This window comes from Cyanistes caeruleus, chromosome 5 (genome assembly GCF_971803275.1).
Source record: "Cyanistes caeruleus chromosome 5, bCyaCae1.hap1.1, whole genome shotgun sequence".
Classification (NCBI taxonomy): Eukaryota; Metazoa; Chordata; class Aves; order Passeriformes; family Paridae; genus Cyanistes; species Cyanistes caeruleus.
In genome coordinates this window covers 54,820,094-54,843,371 of record NC_141705.1, presented here as the reverse complement: position 1 = coordinate 54,843,371, position 23,278 = coordinate 54,820,094, and the positions used below count along the sequence as shown (strand labels likewise).

Genomic DNA, 23,278 nt, shown 5'->3' with positions numbered 1-23,278 from the left:
TTTCCCTGCATTTACATGGTCCTGGGTGAAAAGTCAGGCATTAACCATTAATCCATTTGGGCTAGCCATATTTACCTGCCCGGAGGCTCACTTGTTGTGTGGTGGAAAGTCATTGCATTCTGTACACCAGCAGTGCTTTGCATGGACCAGCAGAGAAGCTGATGTGGAGCTCTTGGCCCCAAAATTTTGTACACCTCGCACTTGGGTGTTTTGCATATAGATATTGGCAAATGGATGGCTTGGTTGCCATCTTGTAATTAATCCACAGGGTCTTTTGGGTGGTGGTCCAGTTGTTTGAAGTTTACTGTTTTCATTCAGGAAAATGTCTTAAAGCAGAGAGGAAATAGGGAGAAAGTCACTTGTCTTGTAAAGAAAAAAATATACCGAGAGTGTGTACACACAAGAAGCAAGCAAAGTTGAATAGCACAGAATCATAGAATGGTTTGGCTTAGAAGGGACAGTAAAGATCATCTGGTTCCACTCTCTGCCATGGGCAGAGACAGCTTCCAGTAGAACAAGTTAACCAGAGCCCCATCCAACCTGGTCTTGAACACCTCCAGGGATGGACATCTACCACTTCTCTAGGTAACCTGTGCCACTGCCTCCTACCCTCACAGTAAAGAATCTTTTCCTAATATTTAATCTAAATCTACATTCTTTCAGCTTCAAGCCACTCTCCCTTAGCTTATCTGTACATGCCCTCTTAAAGATCAGCTTCATGTGGTGGAAGGGAAGCAAGAAATAAAGCAATATCCCTTGCTAACTGGGAGCAGGGCTCCTGCAACAAATCCTGACTGAGGCAAATTCTCCTCCTTTTCACTTTAACACATCAAAACACAAAGCCTTTTCTCTCTTCCCAAACTGGTCCTCCTGCATGAGTTCTGATCTTGCAGAGTATGGAGCATAAATACATAAAAATATTCTGTGTTGGTAGTTTTGAAAGCAGTGTGTTTAGAATCAAAAGGAATATTCTGAACAAATTGGTACAGGGACTGTGATCTGAAACTACTCTACTCTTGCATTCTAAAAGTAGTAATTTTGGCCTTGGAGTCTCAATTTACTCTTAAAAGAAAAAGGTTGTTTAACCTTAAAAGGAATAAAACGGAGCGCAAGTTTACTACCTAGCTTTTAATATCTTTGCAGAAGACATATGTTTTGCAATAATGTCAGTGTTTTTAAGTTTTGTTTCATCATAAAATAGGCTTTTTGAGTAAATTGTTTAATCAGAAATGTTGGCAGTAAAACGCAGTTTTCATTTTCTCCAAAATAGCTTCGGTTGTTGTTTTTTTTTACACAGAATATTTATGGAAAATCTTCCTATTTTATGCTTTCTGAGGAGAGAAGTTTATAACTGGTTCAGTAAACTATTTCATGCTTTTGCTACTGATATCACTGCATTTCTAAATGTTAGACTTGAAAATCCCTAGTCATTCCTTGGAGGAGGTAGTTTTCCATCTTCCCCGCTGCACTGAGCCTAAGGAGGATGCGCACAGATCTGGCTATGCCATTCCCAAGTTTACTCAAGGGTGATGCTCCTGGGTGCCGGTCTGAGCCAGCTGAGCTTTTCTGGGCTGTTGACTTCATTCATCTCCTTGCATTCATCTCCCTGCATATCCACAGGGCACAAACATTTAGCCAGGAATGTGTCCTGTTTCAGAGACAGACAAATCCCTCACTGCCTACCCCTTCCCCACCCTATTTACTGCTGCAGTCGGTAATGATTTGCATCACAATCACCCAACCAGTTCTCCAGGAGCTGAGAGACTTTATCTTAGGAGTTACTGAGATACTCATTTGTTGCTGCAGCCACTTGTTGTGCAGGGTTTACAGACAGTCCTGAAAGTTGGGAAACACTCCATAGATGTCATATGCTGATTTCCATCCCACCCTGTAGAATCACAAACTGAACCACTTAGGTTGCCATAAATACCTGCCCAGCTAGGTATTTAAATCCTCTTAGTCAAAGACAATAGCCCCCATTTTAAACACTACCTGTTATGGCAAATTCTTGTATAGGTATCTTTCTTTGTATCTTAAAAAAAACCCCCAACCTCTTCTGAAATCAGTATTTCCTTCTATGAAAGATGTTTCAATGGGAGTACTTGAGTTGCTGGTTTCTGTGTTGAGTGAGGAAACCCCAGAATATGCTGTGAAAAAGTTACCAGAAATTATAAATTTAGATATTTTCCTCAGTGTCTTAGTGAGCTTTTTAAAGTGTTCTACTGATTTCCTTTTACTTTCTGCTTCTGAGTTTTGCGCTTCCATTAGGTTTCTCAAAATCATTAATGCAAAGAAAAGTGTTGCTAGAAAAAGAGAAAATGTGGGGTTTTCCTGTTTGGGGTTTTTTTTTTGTGTTATTATTATTTTTTCATCTCTTCTTTTTTCCTTTCTCACCCATTACAGAATAGGAACTGAAATGACCAGTAAGTCATGAAGTTAAAAAAAAAATCTTATTTAAATAGCATAAAAGTTTAATTCTTCATTGCCCTTGGGGAGTATTTTTGAAGGTCTGTGGCTAATTCTTGTTGATTTCAGGATGAAACAGGAGCCTAAACACCTTTTAAAATTCTTTCTGGTAGCACTTAGGGCACTTTATAAGTCAGTGGGATTTGTGTGCTTATGTCAATGAAGGGCTTATGAAAATCATATTTAGCAATTTTAGCAGCAGACCCACCAGTGGAAGCTGTGGGAATTTGTTTTTCTAAGTTGCTTAGGCGCTGCTGATAATCTGAAATGATTGCAGGTTTCCTATGTACAATTTAAAGTCCACTTCCTTTGGCCCAGGATCATTTTTCACTGCCTTTTCTGTTTCATAGAAGAAACCATGGAGGCCCTTAATGTTTCTGAAAGTAAGGCAACACACAAGAAGCTGTGATTCCCTAAAGTGATGTAGAAATCTTAATTACAAAGACTGAGGAGAAGAAAAGCATTCTGCAGTTAATACAGTATGTATTATCACTCCATAGGCAAGCAAGCAGATCAATTCTTATCTGACTTTCAAAATAAATTCACACTCAGAGGGATCCAAGGCTCTTCTGTGGGGCTGGTTGCATCCTGCTTGCTGGGAAGGGCTAAGCCCACCTCCAGCTTGGCTACTGCTGACTGTCCATGTCAAGGTACATGTCTGTAAAGCCTTGCATGCAGAAAAATCTTTAATTTCAGTTTCAGGTGAAGCTGCAATCGTGACATGCATTTTTTTCCATCCCATTTTAAAGATATTTTTGGTTTGTGGTGTGGTTTTGGTTTTTGTTTGTTTGGTTGGATGTTTTTTATTTTTTTTTTTTTAAATCTTTTGTTAACAAAAACCCATACATTTGGGGCAGAAGCAGCAGTAAATTTCATAGCAATGGGTTTTAGAAAGGTTTTCTTGGAGAAATGCTGGATGAACTTTCAAAAGGCAGGACAGTGCCTCATAGCAGGAATGTTGTCTGCTGAAGAGTTCCACTGGGTGAAAATAACTCTTCCCTAAAACAATCCTCATCTGTCCTTTGCTGTCTGCTTTCTGCCAGCTTCCATTGCTGCTGATGGGATCCAGCCAGAAAAACCATTAAAGATAAGCTGGATGGGAGATGAGTCTTTTGAGAATCTGCCTTTAATGTTAGAGCAGTCAAAAAAATATGGCTGAGTACTTGGTGTAAGTAAGTAGTGGTACAGAGCATGACCATCATTTTCCATTTCCATTAATCTTCCACTGGAGTTCACTGGGCTAGCTTAAGCCAGGGTTAAACCTAGGCATGTTCCTACCTTGGATTTGTACCTGGAATCACAGCTTCAGTGTGGCAACAGTTTAAAACTTACTAGGTTCTGAGTGCCTGTAAAAATATTTCTGCAGCATTGCTTTCCTGGGATAGAGGTGTATAGATGAGATACTGCTCTTGGCTTCATGTGGTGTATCCAGAGGGGTCTGAAGTTTCCTGGTGGTTTGCGATTAAAAGTAATCTATAATAATAAATGCTGGAACAAGCTGAAATAAAAAATGAAAAAAAATTCAACCCAGGGAGCCTCTTTTGGTTCTAGGAGTATTTAAACAATCGTTAGACCTTAACTTATTGGAATTAAGGGTTTGTTTTTGGAATACTGCTGCCAGCTAGCATGCTTTGGGATGCTGTAGAAAAGCTGAGGGATTCACCCGCTAAATTTAGCTCTTCTCCACTCAAAAATCTTTTTTTTGCTTCTTTCTGAAAGCATTTCTGAGCAGATTTTCCTGCCTTAAAATACAGGGTGGTGTAGAAGATGTAACATAACCCTCCTAAACAAACATACACACTTATCCCCCCTCTCACCAGCTTTATTTACAGAGATCCTCCAGACATCTCCAAGCCCCTGCACGAGGTTTCTTCAAAGGGGAAAACTTTCAGAGACTTAAATACTTACTTTGAAATGGTTGTAAAGATTGCAGCTTCTGGAGCAAAGCCTAGCTTTTGCAGGAGTCTGTTGGCCAGGTGTGAGAATCCATGGGCTGCTGGCCAGTATCAACCCCATACATCAGGTCTGTGGGCCAGTATAAACTCAGTAAAGCATCTTTGAGGTCTTGCAGCTTTGAAGTTTGGGGAAGAAGTCTTGCCAGCCCCAAAGAAGGGGGCTCTGAAGTTGGAAACAGCCATGATTAGTTTAGGAAGGATTTGCTGGCTTGATGTTTCGCTGTGGGATGCTGCAAACATCTCTGCAAAGAGGCTGTTTGCTGCTGCACTGAGATTCCTGATTTCTCTCCTAACTGTTCCTCAGTCTCAAGTAATTGTTCGATGAGTGGTTTTTATAGCACTTGTGGTTTATATTCCAGACTGTCTGGTGGTATCAATCTTGATTTTCTATGAAATATCAATTGATAGTATAAATGTGTTTTTAAGTAGCAAAATGCCGTTGAGTTTAATATGAAAATGAAGCCATATTGGCAGAGGCTAAATTACATGCAGGATTTAGAAAACAGAGTGGATGCCTGTTCCAGTGTGAATTGATCCCAAGCTGGTGTGAATTCCCGAGGGTGGTTATTGTGTTTATTGCTAAGGTGGGTGATGAATTCACGTCATCTCTTTTGCCCTGGGAGCCAAGGATAACGTGTCCCTCGGGAGCTGGCTTCAATTCTTACTTTCCTACTGTAAAGCTCTCCATCTGAGCATGGACCCAAGATTTTTCCTGAGCTGGAATAGGTGTGGTTTTAGCTGAGCTCAGTATCTTGTTTCAGAAAGTATCGGCCAGCTTTCTAAAGCAGCGAGAATTTGGAGAATTTTGAATCAATCTGATAGTTTTGATGTACTGGTACCTTGCCTGTAGTAAAGCGAGAGCTTTACTGAGTGAGGTTGCTTTTGACCTTTCCAAACATTCTTCTGGTTGTCATTTGTCTGGGTGCACGGAGGAGTTGGTGGCCTTGGCAGATCTCCAGTTGTGCTTCCTGCTCCGTTTGGAGACAGAGATGCGAGCACCAAAGTGGCTTTTCATTTCTGCTGTTCAACTCTGATGGCACTCTACTCCCCAAGTGCTGATACAGTAAATCTTTGCTTAGGTCTGTAGTTTTCTAAACTTACGTGTGATGCATCATCAGGATGGTGCTAAAGCAATCTGTAAAAAGATGCTTGCTGTGCAGGTAAGCATTTCTTATTTGTCTCTACTATCAAATGAAGTGCAATATTTTCATATATTTTGCATTTATCCAGCTCTCTTGGTGCATAAGCGATGCAATTCAACTTGTAGTTTTCCTTACTAAGAAGTAATACAGCTCTTCATTTTAAATACAGTCCTCTTTTGTGAGGAATTTGAGGATCAGTTGGTACTATTCTTATTACTGTCTAGTTTACTGTGAAGAGAGCTGGGCATCTGAATTTTGGCATGTATCAGGTTTGAAGCTGCTTCACTTGCACATAGTAGATGATGATGGTTCTGTCAGGCAAACCCTGTTAAAACTTGTTCATTGCTCAAAATGGAAACATGAACAGCTGCTCATTGCTTGTCTGTGTCTTGGCTAATTTTTAGGAATGGGTTTGTTCTCATTTAGTAGCAGTTGTATGAAAGCTGTCAAAATGTCTGATTATTTATAATTTGTAATAATAATTATTTATTAATTTTTCTCCCATGTTTAATTCATATTTCTAAATGGCCTGACATTGCTCATGAAATGTCAACAGAATAACTTGCAAGTGATGAGAAAGTAGTATTACTCTGAAATAGAAATTTGAGCATCCCTGGATATAGGAGGAGCCTTTTATTGTCTGCTTGTATATTTTGACCCTCTTGGCTGTCATAGCTGATCACCTGACGAATTTTTGACAGGGAATTCTTCGCATTCTGTTGTCTTACAGGTGTGGAGCTGGGGCAAGGTGATACCTGGAGCCATGTAGGTGCCCTGGCTCCCTTCCCATTTGGCTGTGGTCTCCCTGAGCCATGGAAATTGTCTCTGTGGTTGTAACATCAGTGTAATGTGGTGCTGGTGGGACAAAGTGTGCTTGCTAAGTGACAGATGAGCCCTCCACAATTTACAGGATAATTACTTGAGCTGGGTGAGCAGAAATTGAGGGCTTGTTCCCCTCCCAAGGCTTGGGGTATCATGAGAAAATCATGAAGGTAAAAGAGTCTCTTGGTCTGCCCTTCCTCAAGGGCTAATAAAACTCTTAATAATGCTGTCACCTTCTTGTCAATGGCTCAGTCCCCTTGGCTCTCTAGGAAGCTTTTTGCTGGTGCCTGAAAGTGATGCTCGTATCCCTGAGCCTCTCCCCTTCAAGACACCTAGTCATAGCTGTCTTTGTGTGAAAAAGTTCTTGTAGAATTTTATCTCCTAATTAAATGTTCTGCTTACAGAACATGGATCTGATGATTTTGATTTTTTTTAAAAAATTACATTCTTTTACCAATACAAAAATAAAATGTAAGATGGGGATTTCCTAGTAGCGGGATGGTTTTTTTGTTTGCATTGCTCATGAAAGTAAGTGAAAAGCCACTTAAGCAGGACTCAAATCTCCTTGTAGAATAGAGATCCTATTTGGATCTCTTCACACAGCCTTGCAGTAAAATGATTTTATCTTTTCCTTTAGATATTTTTGTTCCTATGTGTGGACAAGATGAATAGGTCATTAAGATTTCAGCAGCCCTCAGAGTCCCTGAGAAAAGGTTGAAATTACGAAGGTATTGGAGGGAAATGCTATGATCTGAATCACACTGAACTGTTGAGCAGAACCTCCCAGAGAAGCTTCTTGATAACCTCCTCCCTTTGCTGGGCAAACAGCTTTGCTGATATTTAGGGCATGCACAAAACTCTCTCCCAGGATCCAGGAGGGTAGGGAGGAGGTGAAGGGCAGAGAAAGCTTGTTCCCTGGGCCAGTGTTGATGAGCACTCTTGGTAAAGGAGGATCAAAGGAACAAGATTTTAAAGTCATTGCTGCTGTGCCACCTCCAAGCGATGGCCTTGGCACTGAGCAAGGACCTGGGAAATAGCACTGAATTGTTTTCCCGTCCTAGTGGTGGTAGAGCTTGTGGGTACTGGTAGTGGCTTAAATAAACCCTTTCCTGCTTTGGAGAGAAGAAGGGTTGTGGCATTTTTCATTTAAACTCGATTACTGTAGCCTGTGGTTTGAAGGAAGTTTTTGTCTGTTGAACATAATTGTAATTCCCTAAATTTTAAGCTCAGATAACTAAGTCTGCTTTTTAATATCTTAAGCAGGAGTATTTTTTATACAGAGAGAAAATAGTCTAGAAATGCAGATATTTAGGCGAGATACAAGTGAAATAATGATTGTGCTGTGCAGGGCAATTTATCTAAATGCTTTTTGCCTTGGAGCTATGCATGGGCTGACACCCCTGTGGGCTTCAGGCTGACCTCTTTGGTGGGTGCTTAAGATGACATGCAGGGAAGGAATGTTCACTTGATCATTTTGAAGTTCTAGAGTCCCAAATGCGCATAGCTGAGGTGTCATTATGATAAGAATCTTGAAAATGTTAAGAAGCACTAAGCAATGTATTTGTACAAAATGAGCAACTTTAAACATTGACTTTTTAAGGCAAAATTATTTCCAGAATTTATCTTCTTGACCTGCTGTGTAACTATAACACATAGTTCTAAATATAACATTTTTATAAATGACCATTCCTGTTGCCAGTAATAGGTTTTATGCAGTGCATTGCCATGACACCTGACTTGCTAGAAGTACAAGTTTTTATTAATGGGCAGATAAAGTTGCTCTTGCATTGCATCTTGTGGTCATTGCCTCCTGGAGTATAAATACACACAATAATGTTGTTTAACGTGACAAATACTGTTTCACCATATTGACATTTCCATTCTAATGCGCTATACCTGTCTGGTGAGGCTACCTTTAATGTGCACCATGAGCATAAAAATCATCAGCAGAAAAGAAAAACAGCCCACTTGAAGAAATAATAGCTCGTTTAGTATTGTATTACTTCTGCAAAAGTTTTATGTGTGAACAAATGTTGCAGTTTTTCAGAGCGTGCTCCAAACTTCAAAATGCGTTGTGCAACTGGCGTAATAAAATGGTGATTGGGCCATGGGAGAGGTGCTGTGTCTCCCAGAGGGAAAATTTCTCCTTCTTACTCATTTAGCCTATGGCTGTTCTAAAGGATATGCAGTCACAGAGTACTGAAGTTGAATTATGCACAGCCCCCACTTAGGCGACTCTCCATCTTTCTTAAATTGAGTGGAATATCTTCTAGATGAAATATGGATGGAGGAGAGGGGAAGTGTCTAGAGATGCCAGGGGAATAGAGCTAGAAAGGACCAGGGGGCTTGGGGAATAGGACTTGCAACACAAAGAAGTGCAGTAGAGACTACTGTTTCCATCAGGAAGCAGAGCTCATTTTGTTGTTGTTTTTTTATTTTGTTGTAAAATTTGAGAAGAGAGAGTAGAAAATTGTGAGATTTTCCTTTTTTTAGTACCCCTGAAGACTACTGGGAGAGTTGAAATTTACAACACAAAATTTAATAGACTCCTATTGCATAAGGTAAAAATATGATCCTTAGGTATCTCGCAGAAGTAAAATCATATGCCAAGGTATTCCTTCATGCTGAGCATCTCTTTCCCCCTCTACCCTGTGGGTACTACTTGTGCACTGCAGTACCAAGATCAACTGGAGCTTCATTTTGCCCAAATCTTTCACATCTTCCTATGGAGCTCCAACAAAGTAAACTCATAAGTTTTTTGAGTTTGTTTTTTTTTTTCCTTTTTTTTGTCCTCAGACAAGTGGTGCTTGTGCTTTGGCAGGAGTAAATAAGAAGTGACATGGTCGGCAGGAGCGGCTCTGAATTGGCCCTTGTCTCCCATTGTGTCCTTTGCCAATAAAGGTCATTCACAGGGCACAGCAGTGGGGACATAGGGGCTAAGCCTATTGTGCACACATTAATGTTCACTGAGATCAGAAGCAGCTGAAAAATTCGGGGGCTAAACCCAGTTTTTGGATGTTGGCAGGGTGATGCTGGGAAAAGGGGCACATGAGCATTCCTGCCCAAGGATGCACTTCTGTCACCAGCAGCCAGCTCTGCTTGATTTTTCCACAAGCGGCTGCTGGCTCTGTTACCTTCCTCTGTGTCTGGTTGGTGGGATGCTCTTTGGGACAGGTATTGTTGGTGTCACTATGCAAGATGGGATGCTGAAGGTGCTGACATGGTAAGAACAGACACACTTCCCAAGAGCGTGTGGCTCCACTGCTTTCTTCCTATATTTCTTTGGAGGATGTCAGGGCTTGAAGACAGTCATGGTTTGAAGTTTGTGACACTCTTGTTGGATGACCTGTTAGGGTCTCTGTTTTCAATGTGGCAGAACCAAGTGGAGAGGTGTTTTGGGTTCAGCACATTGGAATCTCTGCAGAATTTTGGTAGATGGAAAGGGCTTAAGAGGGTGGTATGGAGCAAGTGATGCCCAGTGCAAAAAATCCGAATTTTGAGCTGGGAGGACTGGCTCTGTTTGGGGGCATCTTCTCCCATGTTTTAGTGGTTTACTTTCTGTCAGATTCTTGTATTTTCAGTATTTCTGGTGTGCTCATTTACTGTTCTGGCAATTTTAGAAAGCGAATAGTGAAAACTTTGTTTCTCCACTGCCATTTTGGAGGCTGAATACATTGAGAGAACGGAAATGAGCAGCTAAAATACAGTCACTGCTGCGCCATATATCTTTGTCCATAAATTACCATTGGTGAAGGCAAAACGCTAAAGTGGAGGGATGATAGGTCTGGGACTGGAATTAGGAGTTTTCTTAAACAGAATGGAATTAGGTAGCAGGCTTCCCTTGGAGCACGCAGGGTGGGTTAAGTCTGACTGTGGTGCTTCCATGGGTTAATGTCAGGCTCAGGCGTGATCCTTTGAATTTGTAGCTGAGACGGAAGAAGTAATGGTGTAAATGTGCCAAGGCAGCAGGATTAATAACAGGTGTTAAACCGTATTTCAGGAGACGTCACTACCCAGAAAACATAGATCTCCAGCCTCTTCAGCCCTGCATTGTTTTGTAGAGGCTTTATTTCATGTTGGGCATGACAATTTGATAGCGGATTTTCTTCACCTTATGTTCTCTAGGCAACTTCTCAATGTGGCTGTCATATCTTGTTATCTTTTTTACCATGAATCACGTGGTTTAATATTTTTTTCTTTTAAATGCAGCTCCTGGAATTGGAATATTTAGTACTGATTTGGCCATTCATTAAAAAAAAATAATTTTCAGCAATAATACTTAGCACCCAGTGTCAGCAAAGGTACACTAAAGTCTTTAGAAAGATATGCTGATGAATCTGTCTTGTTCACCGAGTACTGCCCAGGGGACTGAAGGAGGCCAGGAACGGAAGATGCTCTTTAGCCACAGGTTTCTGCTGCATTTTTATTGTTGTTTAATCAGTGTTTCCTTGGAGAGACAGGATGAGCTGATGAGGTACCTGTAAAAATTAATGTCAGGGCGACTTTTTCTTCCAGGTCTGAGTAGCATGCCAAGGTGAAAGGCTGGTTCCTTTGAAAGGATTGCCAAATTCACATCGACTGGAGGCAGTCAGGGTAGCACAAGCAGGTTTTATTGCGCTGCTTGCAGCTACAGCATTATAGCGATTGCCAAAGGAGACACCACAGGTACTATTGACTTCTGCTGCTGCAGTAGGAAGTGCATGGTTTGATAAAATGAATGCCTAAATACAAGGAAAGTTGACCAGTGTAATCATCCTGTGCAGGAGTCCTTGATGTTGTCCCTGTAAGTGTGTGTCATGGCCAGGGTTTTTGCAGGGCTCATCCAGCGGGCAGTGGAGCCTGCAGGAGGTTAAAGCCTTGCCAGCCCCTCAGCTGATGATTCCAAACATGAGAAGGAGGGAGCAGAGCTGGATCTGTCCCTCGGTGGGTGTTGGTCCCTCCTCCCCTTGCCCAGGAGTGCAGTATTTTTGATTTATGGTGCCCACCTTTGGTTTCAGCATCATCATTGCTTGTGTCTGCTGTCTTAATTTCTCATGCCTGACAACCTTCACGGGTGAGCTGGCTTTCCACTCCTTGATCCAGAACACTTCTCAGTTTATTGCTCACACAACAGAGTCTTTTAATTGAATTTATATTTGTTTGGATAGCACTTGTCAGTGTGGCATGAATCTTCATCAGGTTCAATTGTCTTTCACTGAGCTCATATGTAATCCCCACAGTAAGTGTTCCAAAACTGGAATGCTTGTTCCCCCTTTAGGGAAAAGGAACCTGCTTTGGAGCATGGCTGTCTTTTTCCAATGCCCGTTCAGTGCTTTGCACCATGAAGCTCTTGTCCCATACTGGAGACCAATAATAAAGTTGTGATGCTTGTTTTTTTTTCTTTTTTTTTTTAATTCAAATTGAATATTTATTTAAGATAACTGTAACTGTGCTTATTTTTGATACTGATGAAGTACAGTATTTTTAATACCAGTGAAGAGATATGCCGAGGCATCATGATGCAAACCCTGAGAGGAATGGGGTTGTATGGTCAGATGCTTCCCCTTTTCACATTGGAGGACCAAAGTCTCCTGTGGAATAAGCAGCTCCCCTTTTACAGAGTCTGGGTTGAAAGGCTCTAAGACCTTGAGAATTACTGACACAGGAAACATGGTAACAGTACTGGAAAAGGGATAAAAGAAACAGTACCGTAGTAATTCAGTTAACAATATGTTCGACAGAACGCATTCATAACTCTTCCTACTTGGGGACACAATTTGCTTGCTGTATTATGCCAGTAGAGATAACCCCTAATTCCTTTCGTATCCTGTTTTTGAATCATTTTGTTAAACAAAGGCTTTTGAGTCCTCCTTTGTTGCTGAGAACAAATGGTGAGATTTTGGGGACTGTAGCTACTTTTGTTATTCACAAATTCCAGAGCCTTTCAAAATTCTTCATCATTCACATTCTGGGCTTCACCGCACAATCATTCATTATGTCAGCAGCTGCCTGGGGAGTCTCACTTCAGCTCATTCAGCCAAATAATAAGCACTGGGACAACTGTTTCTGCATTAAAATAATAATAAAATAATAAATAGAGCTTCTTGCATGTGAAGAACAATGTAGCTGTCTTTTGCTTTTTGACACATCCCTGTGCCAAAGGCAGCGATTGGGTTTCTCAGTGTCTGTTTTGGAATGAACCTGGCCATTTGGGAAGTTAGGTTTTTGATATGACCAGGCATTTCAGTTCTGCCCAATTTTTGGTGCCTTTTAAATATGTTTTGTTTCTCAGATACCTCTTTCCTATTCCATTAATTTGACAGGAGGATTTGTGATGCTCACCTGGCGTGCCTTTGCAGGTGTTTTAGCACATATGTGTATAGCTGTGGAGATAACAGAGCCCAGCAAGCACGAAGTGGTTATTCCTGGTATGGAAGCAGGATTGCAAATGAGTGATCAGCACAGTGAATGTGTATCTTTTAGTGCAAGTTTTGTTTTTTCAAGTGCGTGTGTCCAAGAACCTAATAATAATATTGGTGTGAGGCTACATTCTTTCTCTTTAGTTAGGATGAGGAATGTAATTTTCAGAGTGAGGCAGGATGACTCCTTCCATCTCCTGTGCAAACAGGGTGCTAGCTGGCTTGCCGTGCAGTATGCAGATATCAGCGTCCCATCGTGCAAGGTATCCGTGCTGCAATCTGCCCGGCAGCACACTAATCCAGGATGGCTTTCTCCAGGTGTCATTCTGTCCCGAAATCTGAAGTGATACGCCCTGCCTGTGCCGTTGCCTCGTTCATCTAAGTGAAATTTGCGTGCTGATTCAGCCGAGCAAAGGGAAGCCGCCTTACGGCTTTTCAGGGATGTATAGCTTTCCATGCATCAGACAGGCTGTGCATGACGTTGCCACCTTTTGCTGAGCTCTTCTCGCCTACACAGGTAGTACCACATGCGACTGAAACCCACTATTGGTTGTGTGGAAGCAGTTCTGTCTGTTAGAGGAAGTAATTTAGATCTTTAATGGGAGATGGGTAGAAAAAAAATAATTCAACTTTATTGCCTTTTTTGTTTAGTTTGGTTTTTTTAAGTGAGCCTGAGAACTATGTGGAAGTGACCAAATGTTACCAAAGACTGGTGTTAGCTGATTGTAAGACAGGGTCTGGAAAGGTTTGCTGAAGATTTTCTCTGTGAGCATGAATACACTGTCTGGACACAGGTTCCTTGTCCTGTCCAGCTGGCCTCACTCCTTTTCCTGCATACACTGGGTAATAAAAAATAGGGAGAAGAAAAGCATTTAAATTGTATTTGTAGCTGGTGTTGTTCTTGGTGAAGCATACAGAGCTTGTATTTTCAAATAGCATAATTTGTTTTCAAATATTAGTCCAGCAACAGGAGCTCCTTGTACCCTGCCATCTCTTCCATCCCTTGGAGATGGGGGCATTGCTTTTCCAACTTGAAGCTGAGCTTTGATCTGCACAATCTCCACTGTTGCTCACCTCAACCGTGCTGTGGCCACTCCATATTTATGGTCAAGTACTTTTTTGTCTATTTCTTTTTCTTTACTTTTTTCCTGTTTCTTTGGTGGTTTTCAGTTTGGGTGTTTTGTCCTCAACTGTCCTCACCTTTGGTGAAGTGACTGTGTTTTCTTTTCTCCTTGAAGAGCTGCTAGCAGGGCATTCTGTGACAACACAACTGGCAGTTACTTAAATATTGCATGTTTTGTTGGCCTTTTTTTGGAGATGGTGTTGATCTGAGCTTCCTAAGCTCTTGTGCAACTCTGAATTCGAACAACAGGCCTTGTGAGCTACATTCCTAACTTGACATGTAGCAAAGTGCCTTACCCTCCCTCCTTCCACACCCCCTACGCCCCAATTTGGCTCCCAGCCTTATTCCTTCTGTTTCTACACCTCCCTGCTTCAATCTCTGCAGAGGATGCTCAGCCTACGCCTTTGCATAGCTGAAGCATCTCAAAAGGGCAAGGTTTTGATGACTTTCAGGTGGCCTGGGCCCCAGCCTCCCTGTCCAGCAGATTCAGCCTGATTATTTGTAAAGCAGTTCTTAGTCACTCCCTGGCTGCTCCACCACTTACTCATTTCTCTGCCCTGTCTTAACTTTTAGAGTGTTTTGCTGTTCTCTGTGTGTTCATACAGTGAGGCTGGAAAAGCCCCTTTTTTCCCCTGATACTTACCTGGAGGAGAGTTGGAGAGGTGGTGTGAGTGATGGCTCTTCTTGGGTGAAGTTGATGCTGGGCTTCACCAGTGGAGAGAGGCAAAGGGCTCTTCTAGCAGGCAGCATTTGTGAACCTACATAAAAAATCCCCCCTTGTCTCCCCCAGAATACCCAAGGCACATTGTAAAGTGAGATGGGCTACACTCTTCATGTGATCTAAATGTGTCTTGCACTAGAGCTAGATATGCTCAATAAGGAAAGATATTAAATAAAAAAAATAAAATAAAAACAATAGATTCTGATGGGGAAAGTTCCTTTGCATAATTTGAGTGGCTGGAAAGCTGCCTGGGAGAAAAGAACCTGGGATGCTGTGGGGCAGCAGCTGACCATGAGCCAGCTGTGCCCAGGTGGCCAAGAAGGCCAATGGCATCCTGGCCTGGGTAGCAGAAGTGTGGCCAGCAGGAGCAGGACAGGGATGGTCCCTCTGTACTCAGCACTGGTGAGGTTGCAGCTTGAGTGCTGTGTCCAGTTCTGGCCCTTCCCTGTAAGAAAGACACTGAGGTGCTGGAGCATGTTCAGAGAAGGGCATTGGAACTGGGAAAGGGTCTGGAGCATGAGTCTAATGAGGAGCAGCTGAGGGAACTGGGAGTGTTTAGTCTGGAGGAGACCAAGGGGGATCTTATTGCTCTCTAAAATTACCTGAAAGGCGATTGTATAAAGGTAGGGGTCTGTCTTTTCTCTCAGGTAAAATGTGACAGGACAAGAGGAAATGGCCAGAGGAGGTTTAAATTGCACATTTAGGAAAAATTTGTTTGCTGCAAGGGTGGTCAGTCATTGGAATGGGCTGCCCAGGGAAGCAGTGTAATCTACATCATTGTAAAGAGTTTAAAAACTGCTTGGCACTTAGGGACGAGGTTTAGTGTTGGTTCTGGGTTAATGGTTGTATTCTATGCATTTTACAGAGCTTTTCCATCCTTAAGGATTCTATGATTTCCCACTCTTGTTTTTTTTTCATAGGTTACTATGATCTTCCTAAAAAACTGAAGCGATGCCTGTCTGTGCCATAGCTTCCTAGACCTTACCCAGCACCCTGGTGCAGTTTCAGAGCTCTGTCAGCAGGGCAGAGCCTTGTGTGTACGCTGTCTGCAGAGTCTGCATGCTGAGGTGTGTTCCATCTCCCTTTTCAAAGTCAGGAATGCAGCCTGGACCTGAAGGGGTGAGGTGTGATCCCCTTCATCTGTTTCACTCAGTTTAGCTGCTGGGGCCCTCCTTGCAGAATTAAACAGAAGTCGAGAAGAAACATAATTACATATTTATGCAATAGCTACACAAGTTACGCAGAGGCTGTGAGGACAAGCATAATTTCTGCTGGCCTGCCCTCCTGGCACGCACTTTGCTTTTTGTACATGCTTTTGGACACTTCTGTCTGGGTCAAGATGAATCACTCCCTGAATTCCCCTGACTATATTTACTCAATCTCTGCTGACTATAAAAGGAGCCTGGTGAGTATTTAGGCTGCTGATGGCTCCATTTTATCCACCAGCCTTTGGGAAGCTGAATCTTTTGTTTAAGACTCATTAGCCTGGAAACTGCTGGGAAATGATGACCTGAATGCCAGGAACCCCTGCAGCTGTGCCACCCCAGGAGGGGGAGAGGCAGGTAGGCATGGGGGCTGCAGCCTCTCCCATCCCTTCAACACTTAACTGTGCCCAACGGGAAGCTCCTCCTGAACCTGTACCCCAAAGTTTGGTTTCCCTTTGGTAAACCTACCTGTCCATCAGGGCTGTGCCTGCAGGTCAGCTAAATAGGATTTGCCCTTCACCCTATAAGGGCCCCTGCTGCGACGTTCTGAGCAGCTCTTGGTCCTTGGCAGGGTCTGGGGCTACAAAGACTTATTGTCTAAGACTGGCAATGTATCAAGTTGCAACAACTTTCCCATGAATTAAACTTACTATGAGTGAGGGAGCAAGTGGCTTATCTTCCAGTCTCATTACTAGAATGGATATGCCATAAGCATTCCAGAAATACACTCTTTAAAGATATATAAAGAAGACTGTGTAAAAATCCATATCTGTTCAGTTACAGTGTGATGTAACAGCTATGCTTTCAATTCCAGCAAGCTGAGAGCTGCTGGAGAAATGGTTGAACATGGGGCAGGGTGGCAAGGAGCTGTTGGTAGTACATTCTCTGGGTTTCCTGCACTCCAGCATCCCTTTTCCCTGAGAAAGGCAGCAGCTGTTGCTGCTGTACACAGATGTGGCAAAGTCCTCCAGGAAGGGAGGAGCTGACGCTCTGTCTTAGAAGCAGCTGCTCTTAAATGGTTATTTTCCTCTATGATTTCCCTCAGCTCTGAGTCTCACTGATATCTCCTCATATGGTGCCTGCCTCTTCCAGCTCTCAGAGGACTTCTTGCATGTCAGGGAGGCATTTTTACCTTCTTCTCTTTTTGAGGAGGTAAGAACTGAGTGCCTTGCTCTTATTTTTGGAAGCCTCTGTGCAGTGTATCCAGATTAATTTGCCTGTAGTGTGCTGGGTGAAACCAGGTATCCTCCTCTCTTCCCCTGAACAGCCCCTCCAAACTCAAACTCTGAGATTTCCAGGTCTCCGGTATCTGATGCATTTTGGTTATTTCAGGCCGTGAGTTTTCATATTATTCAGGAAAATTCCTTTCAGTCTTGTATTTTGCACTTTACTTGCCCAAATCAATACTTATTTTCCCTGTTACCTGCCTTGCATCTAGATATCAACAGAGTTAAGAAGTACCAGATTGACTTTTCCACTTTTGCAGCTTGTTCATGTGAACTTTGGTCCTCGTTTTGCTTTCCTACATCTGCTTTTACACTGGATTTATATGTGCCTTCTGTGCCTCAGCCACAGCCGAGAAACTTCACCATAGTGTAGGTGTGGCTTGAGGTTTCCCGTTTTTCTGCTTATTTGCTCTTAGAAAGTCCTTTTTCTTAGCATTACTGGTGGTCTTTGTGAACTTGTTTCATTCAGGAAGGAAAGGCACCCCTCTATTAGTGTTTTTGCTAATCAGGCATCTTGGGTATAATTTTCTTTTGACTGAGCACTATTTTGAGATGGCACCTTCTGTACCATGATGTAGAACTGCCTGGCAGGAGTTGTGCTTTCAGGTGGCAACCCCCTACTTTGCTATGTTCACATTCAAGTACCTGAGCTCACTCTTTTTATCAGTATTTTTACAGGTACTGGTCCTCGCTCCAGTGTTCTTCACACATCCTTCTGCTGATCATAAGGTTGTCTTTCCAGGTGGAAGATTATTATTTTTTTTTTTCAGAGAGGAAGTAATCTTCTGGAGAAAAAGTCCTTATTTTTTAAATAAGAAGTTTGGGGGAGGGATAATTGTTTCACATTCTCTAAAATGTCATCATAGTCTTTTATTCTTGCAGATTCACAAAATGCTTTAAATGTGCATAATCATCTTTCAGTAATTAAGGAGAAAACGAGTCACTATTTGGGTTAATGTATTTTAAACACTAAAAAACAATTTTGCATCCTGTAGCTCTGTTGGACTCCTGTGCAAGTTGGAGAGCTTGAAGAGATCAGCCTTCTTTCTTTCACTTTCAACTATTTGCATTCAAGCACTTGTTTATTTTTTTAAGCAAAGGACAAAACTGAGCTAAAACCTTGAGCAGGCTGTTTTCCTTTGACCAGAGTGTGTAAGCTTTGGCCGTAAATCACCAGGAAGGCATTTTAGTTCAACTTTCGGTCTCAGTTTTCCTCAACAGAACACAATATTGGAGATTTTAGTTTTGTCAGTACTCTTGGTTTGACCACATTCCTGCTGATTTGTTGATCACCAGCAGTGAGCTCAGAATGTCGTCAGAGTCAGTACTGGATGACCCTTTGCTGAGACCTGGCTCCTTAGACTGCTCTCCACATGTTGAGTTGCTTCCAGAGCTGTGTGTGATTTCTGTGAGCTGTAGGTACCATGAAAAGATGCTGTGTGTCTGTTCTCAAGGACAAAAACCATTTCTGAAAATGGCCTATGTTAATTTGGCCAAATGAGAAAATAGCACTGCGGTGGTGGTCTCAAATCAGGCTAACGAGAGAGGAAGTAAAATTCAAACATATAGATTTCAAAGGAGCAAAACCACCTCACCCTCGCAGTCTGGAGCACTTAACATCTTTCCATTTAACCTGCAGACCTGTGTGGCCATATTTATTTAATCTGCCAACATCCAGGGACGGATGTACTGACAGGGACTCTGTGATCTTAAGCTTTGCAATCAGTCCTTTCTCCTGCCCTGGAGAGGTGCTGGAGGCACATCCCCTCTCCTGCTGGCTGCTTGGGTTGTGGGGCTTTCTGGCATCTCTTGGGCCGAGGAGAAACTGCCATGTTTTGCCCCTGCCTCTTGCCACACTGACTGATTTTTTTCCTCCCCTGATCTCACTGAAGTCAGTTTAATGCTAGTGGAAGGCTCAGTCAGAGCTTAGCAGCCCCTGGTTTATCATCCATAATACTCAGAATAATGTGACAGCAAGGGCAAGGATGAGAGCACTGGAAGAGCCGCTCGATCCAAGTGTGCAGCTGGGTCAGGATGTGACCCCCACTGTGCACAGCAGTATGTAGGACACACACCCTGGCTGTCAATAACCAAACTGGTTTTGTGTCCTGACTTTAATAATACGTCTCTCTGAGGGGTGGCTGCTCCAAATGCTCCCTGTTGGCCTGCATTCCTAGTGAAGGCTATGTCTGGAATCTCCCCCTACCCTTTCAAGCTACTGATGGTCCTTTTACTTCTCACTGCAGCATTAAGCTAGAGTGAAATAATTTTGCAAATCCTGTGCATTGCCACTAGCACGTCTTTAGTATTACCAGGCAAGGTGTATTTTTAGTTGTGATAAGCTTTCTAAATGCAAACAAAGCAAGCAGCAAATTCTTTCCTTTCAGCTGTAACAGTATTTTTATTTGTGTGACTTTGTGTATGTCAGGAGAAATAGAGTCTTCTTTTCTTCTGCTTACGCCACTTAGTGCAGAAAAGATGGGAATACATAGGGTAGTTTAATGCAGATGTCAAAAACTACTATGGAGGAGTAAAGTGGTCACAAAAGAACAATATACGAGGTCTTTGGAAAAGAAGGAGCGCACAAGCAGCAGTGTGTTTGAAAGGAAACCTGCACAAGATAAATTCCTCAGTATAAATCCTTTCTAAGTTTCTATTCTTGCAGTTTGTGGCTTTGTTTATTATCAGATTGCCTTCATCTTGTGGGCTCCTGCAACTGGAGTTTATCAGGATTGAGTGACATGAAAGTGTTTGCATATTCAAAAATTAGTCTTTTTAAGACTTCCCAGTGGGACTTTTAGCTGTGCTTACTCTGCTTATCCATTCAAATCCACCGCTACAGTGTTTTAAAATCATAACTGCATCTGAATTTCACCGTGAAATAAAATATTGTAAGTGAGGACACATGTTAGCAATCAACACAAGGTCTTTCAAATGAACCCTTGTGCTGCAGGACGGGAGGCTGTTTCCAGGGAAGTATTGACAGACCCTTGATCAGTTGAAGCCCGGGGCACTGAAATCCATCAGTAGGCACAGAGGTTAACGCAGAACAGGTTTTGGAGGCGCTCAGTGCTTCTCAGCGATGGACCAGATTGTTTCTGTAGCTCAGCCATAGCTGGCTGAGCTTCATCAGGCTAGCTGTAAATCATGTCATGGGGAAGGTGCAGAGGTAGCAGCAAGAAGAAGAATCTGCTTAAATTATGTGTGTGGAGCAATCACAGCTTTTTCGCAATCTCCATGTGCCCCCGAGTGCTGACATTTTGACTGGCAGTAAATTTTTCATGTAGAAACAGGGTTTGCGTTGGATTGTTTGTCTTATCTCAGTCCTTTTCATTTTCATGCAAGCTTTGGCCAGTCTGTAGGATTGCTGATTGAATTTGTTCAATTAACAGAGACTTTCATGTTACAGAAGTGAAAATTCTTATTTTTAAAATTTCTTGCCGGAGAGCTAAAATGGCCAACTGTGGATGAACTTTTCAGAAGATAAGAGACAATTAAAGTTGAGAGTCATGGCTATGATTTTCCAGAAGACTGGAGATCTTGTGGGTCACACTTGTTAGATGTCCAACTTATTTCTATTTTTTTTTTAAAGTGAGATTTTATTTTTAAAGGGCCAGTGTGCAGTATTTAAAAATATAATCTGATGGCAAATTGTTGTGCACACTGAAAAGAGTTATTTTTGAAACAGGTAAGTGGCTAAAGATGCTTGTTATAGTAAAGAGAAGTAGAAAAATCTAAGTATTTGGTCCATTACAATACAAGGGGGAAGCTCTGAGAAAAGTGCTACACCATAACACAAAGCACTGCAGAACGGAGGAGCTGAAAATAAAGGCAAAAGAATATCTTCAGAAAAAGCTGGTGTAGTTGGCTGAGGTTAGAAAAGTACAAATACATCCTCTGTTATTTGTGAGGGCAGAGGGCAACTTGTAAAAATAGTAGGTAAATTTCTCGTTTATTATTTTAATGAATTCTGTGATTTGTAAAGCCCTAGGCCATGTTTATAAATATATATATTTATTAAATTGAAATTATTTTTTCTCCTAAGTCACTGTGAAATTCCTTAATTCATTTGGCATGCCTTGGCCACTACAACAGCAGAATAATAAGAGAGACCTCTGATCCTGGTGTGTGCACATTATACTCTACTGTATAGCAGCCTGCATTTCCTAGCAGTACTCTTATCTTCTTCTCCTTTAAAGCAATACAATTTAACTTTGCAGGCCCTGTCATCCAGCAGTAATTTTCTGTCACTGCAGGATACCAATCCCCTGTTTGCTGCTCAGATGCATTTTAGCACTTCACCCTGTTAGAACACATCGTTTGAGGGCTTATGTAGATGAGGGATCTGTAAGCTGAGTCTCTTAAAACTGAACTCACTGTCTTGTTTCAAACATTCAGCACTATATTTTACCATAGTTACTTTATTTTGGTCCTTGTTTTATATTTGCTTTTTGACAGATTGAAGAATAGGCAAAAGGAAAAAACACCCAAAACCATCCTCTGACATCTCCCTATTTTTAATTCCTGTTGGTAGTTCTTGTCTTATAGCTAGCCTTGCATGGGATCATTGAATATGGTTTTCCCTAGACCACTGTTATATTTCTTTACCCATTCATGACCAAATTAGGTTTGATTTTATGTTTAATTTACTAAGACTAAGGGGAATAAGGCTGTAGAAAACACAAAAAAGGACCCCAGAACTGTTAAATGTGGGGAAAAAACAGAAGAAAAAGTTTTGCAAACAGGAGGATTTAATTGGCTTAAAGAACATAAGAAGAAAACATAATATGAGAGAGTAAAGAGAAAAGCAGTAGGATCTTATGCAGAGCATTGAAATGCTCCATGTGTATATAAGCTCCTGCTTTTTCTGTGTGGATGTGGGAAGTCAGCTCAGTAGAACTTCTGACTTGAGAAGGATTGGAATTTAACCTGCTCTAGCTGTGAGTTCCTCTTGTTTTTTTATTTTCTGTGTTAGGCTTGAGTATAGACTGGTGGAGAAGTTTGGGAATTTGTCCTTCCTTGCTACACCACAGCTTTTTACAACACAGTGGTTTTAAATGACTTTGTAAGCAGTTTTGTGGTTGCTAAATTCACTTTTCCTGTGATTCAATGTGATTTTTAGATTACCCATTTTCAAATTTCTCTTCCTTTTTAAAAGACACACTGTATTACTGTTCTTTGAGCCCTGTGGAAATTGTAAAATAGGTTCCATAAATAATAGATGAGTTAAAAAAAACCTTTGTCAAAAAAAATCAAGAATTCCTGATCTCTACAAGATTAAGCTCTCTACCCTCGTGCACTTGAAAAAAAAACACCCTAAGATACCATGGCTTTTTGGTGCAAACAGACCAAGTCCCACACTTGTTTCCTGATTCTCAGTTCCTCCCCCTGCAAATAAAACACATTTTGTCCAGCTCAGAGCCCCCTGCTTCCAAACTGTCTAGTCAGATTCTGCATTTGCACAGACATTGCAAGTTCTCCCATCCAGAAGGTTCCTGTGGAGATTTGGGAGCACCTGTCCAAGGCTGGTTTTGCCTCACTCCCTCTCTCCCTTTTCCGTGTCAGTGATGCTGCATCCCTCCTGTGTACTGAGGAATGCAACTAAATGCTGGGGGCTGGAGAAGCAAGGGAGAAAACTACTTTTGGTGTGGGTTTTTCCTAAGTGAAAGCTGTTTTTCAGAGGGCTGGCACTTGGCAGAGAGGCCTATGAAACTGTGTGTCCTAAAATGGAGACTGACCTTCCTTTCTTTGCCACAGAGCAGGATCAAGCCCTGGTTCCTCTTTGACTGCTCTACAGAGTTGGTGGTCCTGTAATATACATGACAGTGAACATAACTGGGGAAGGAATCCTCTTTCTTTCTTTGACTGCTTTTAGGATATGTTGTATTTCCTTACTTCCTTGGTTGTTTTTTTCTTCTTAAAGGTGTGAAGGGCCAGAAGCATCCAGCAATGCTTGGCAGCATGGGGTTTTCAGGGAACATAGCATCACTAGCTGTTCCCTGTTTACAAAGGTGATGGTGGTGTGGGGTCAGAGCTGAAAGTTGTGATTCCTGGCATGGCTAGAGGTGGAAAACATTGTACTGCTGGGGGCTGAGGCACCTGCAGCAGGAAGGGCTGTCATTACCTGGCTCAGAGAACTTTGATTAAGGAAAGATGGGATCAAAGGAAGAGCTGTTTGAGCAAGTTGTCTTTTTGTTTTTTTAATGTGAAATCACATTGA

At 41.9% G+C, this 23,278-nt stretch overlaps 1 protein-coding gene across 45 annotated transcripts in view; it reads left to right on the top strand.

Annotated features, from left to right (window-relative positions):
- The window catches only part of ADGRL3 (adhesion G protein-coupled receptor L3), a 487,487-nt gene that overhangs the window by 41,116 nt on the left and 423,093 nt on the right, over positions 1-23,278 (top strand). For 2 of the 45 annotated variants that reach the window (XM_086888926.1, XM_086888908.1), the window contains exon 1: positions 15,917-16,189. The exons of 42 other annotated variants lie outside the window; for them this stretch is intronic. The gene's annotated coding sequence lies outside the window, so the exon portion shown is untranslated. Of the gene's footprint in view, positions 1-15,916; positions 16,190-23,278 lie in introns of those variants that run through there. One more of the 45 variants, XM_086888909.1, reaches the window with a different exon arrangement.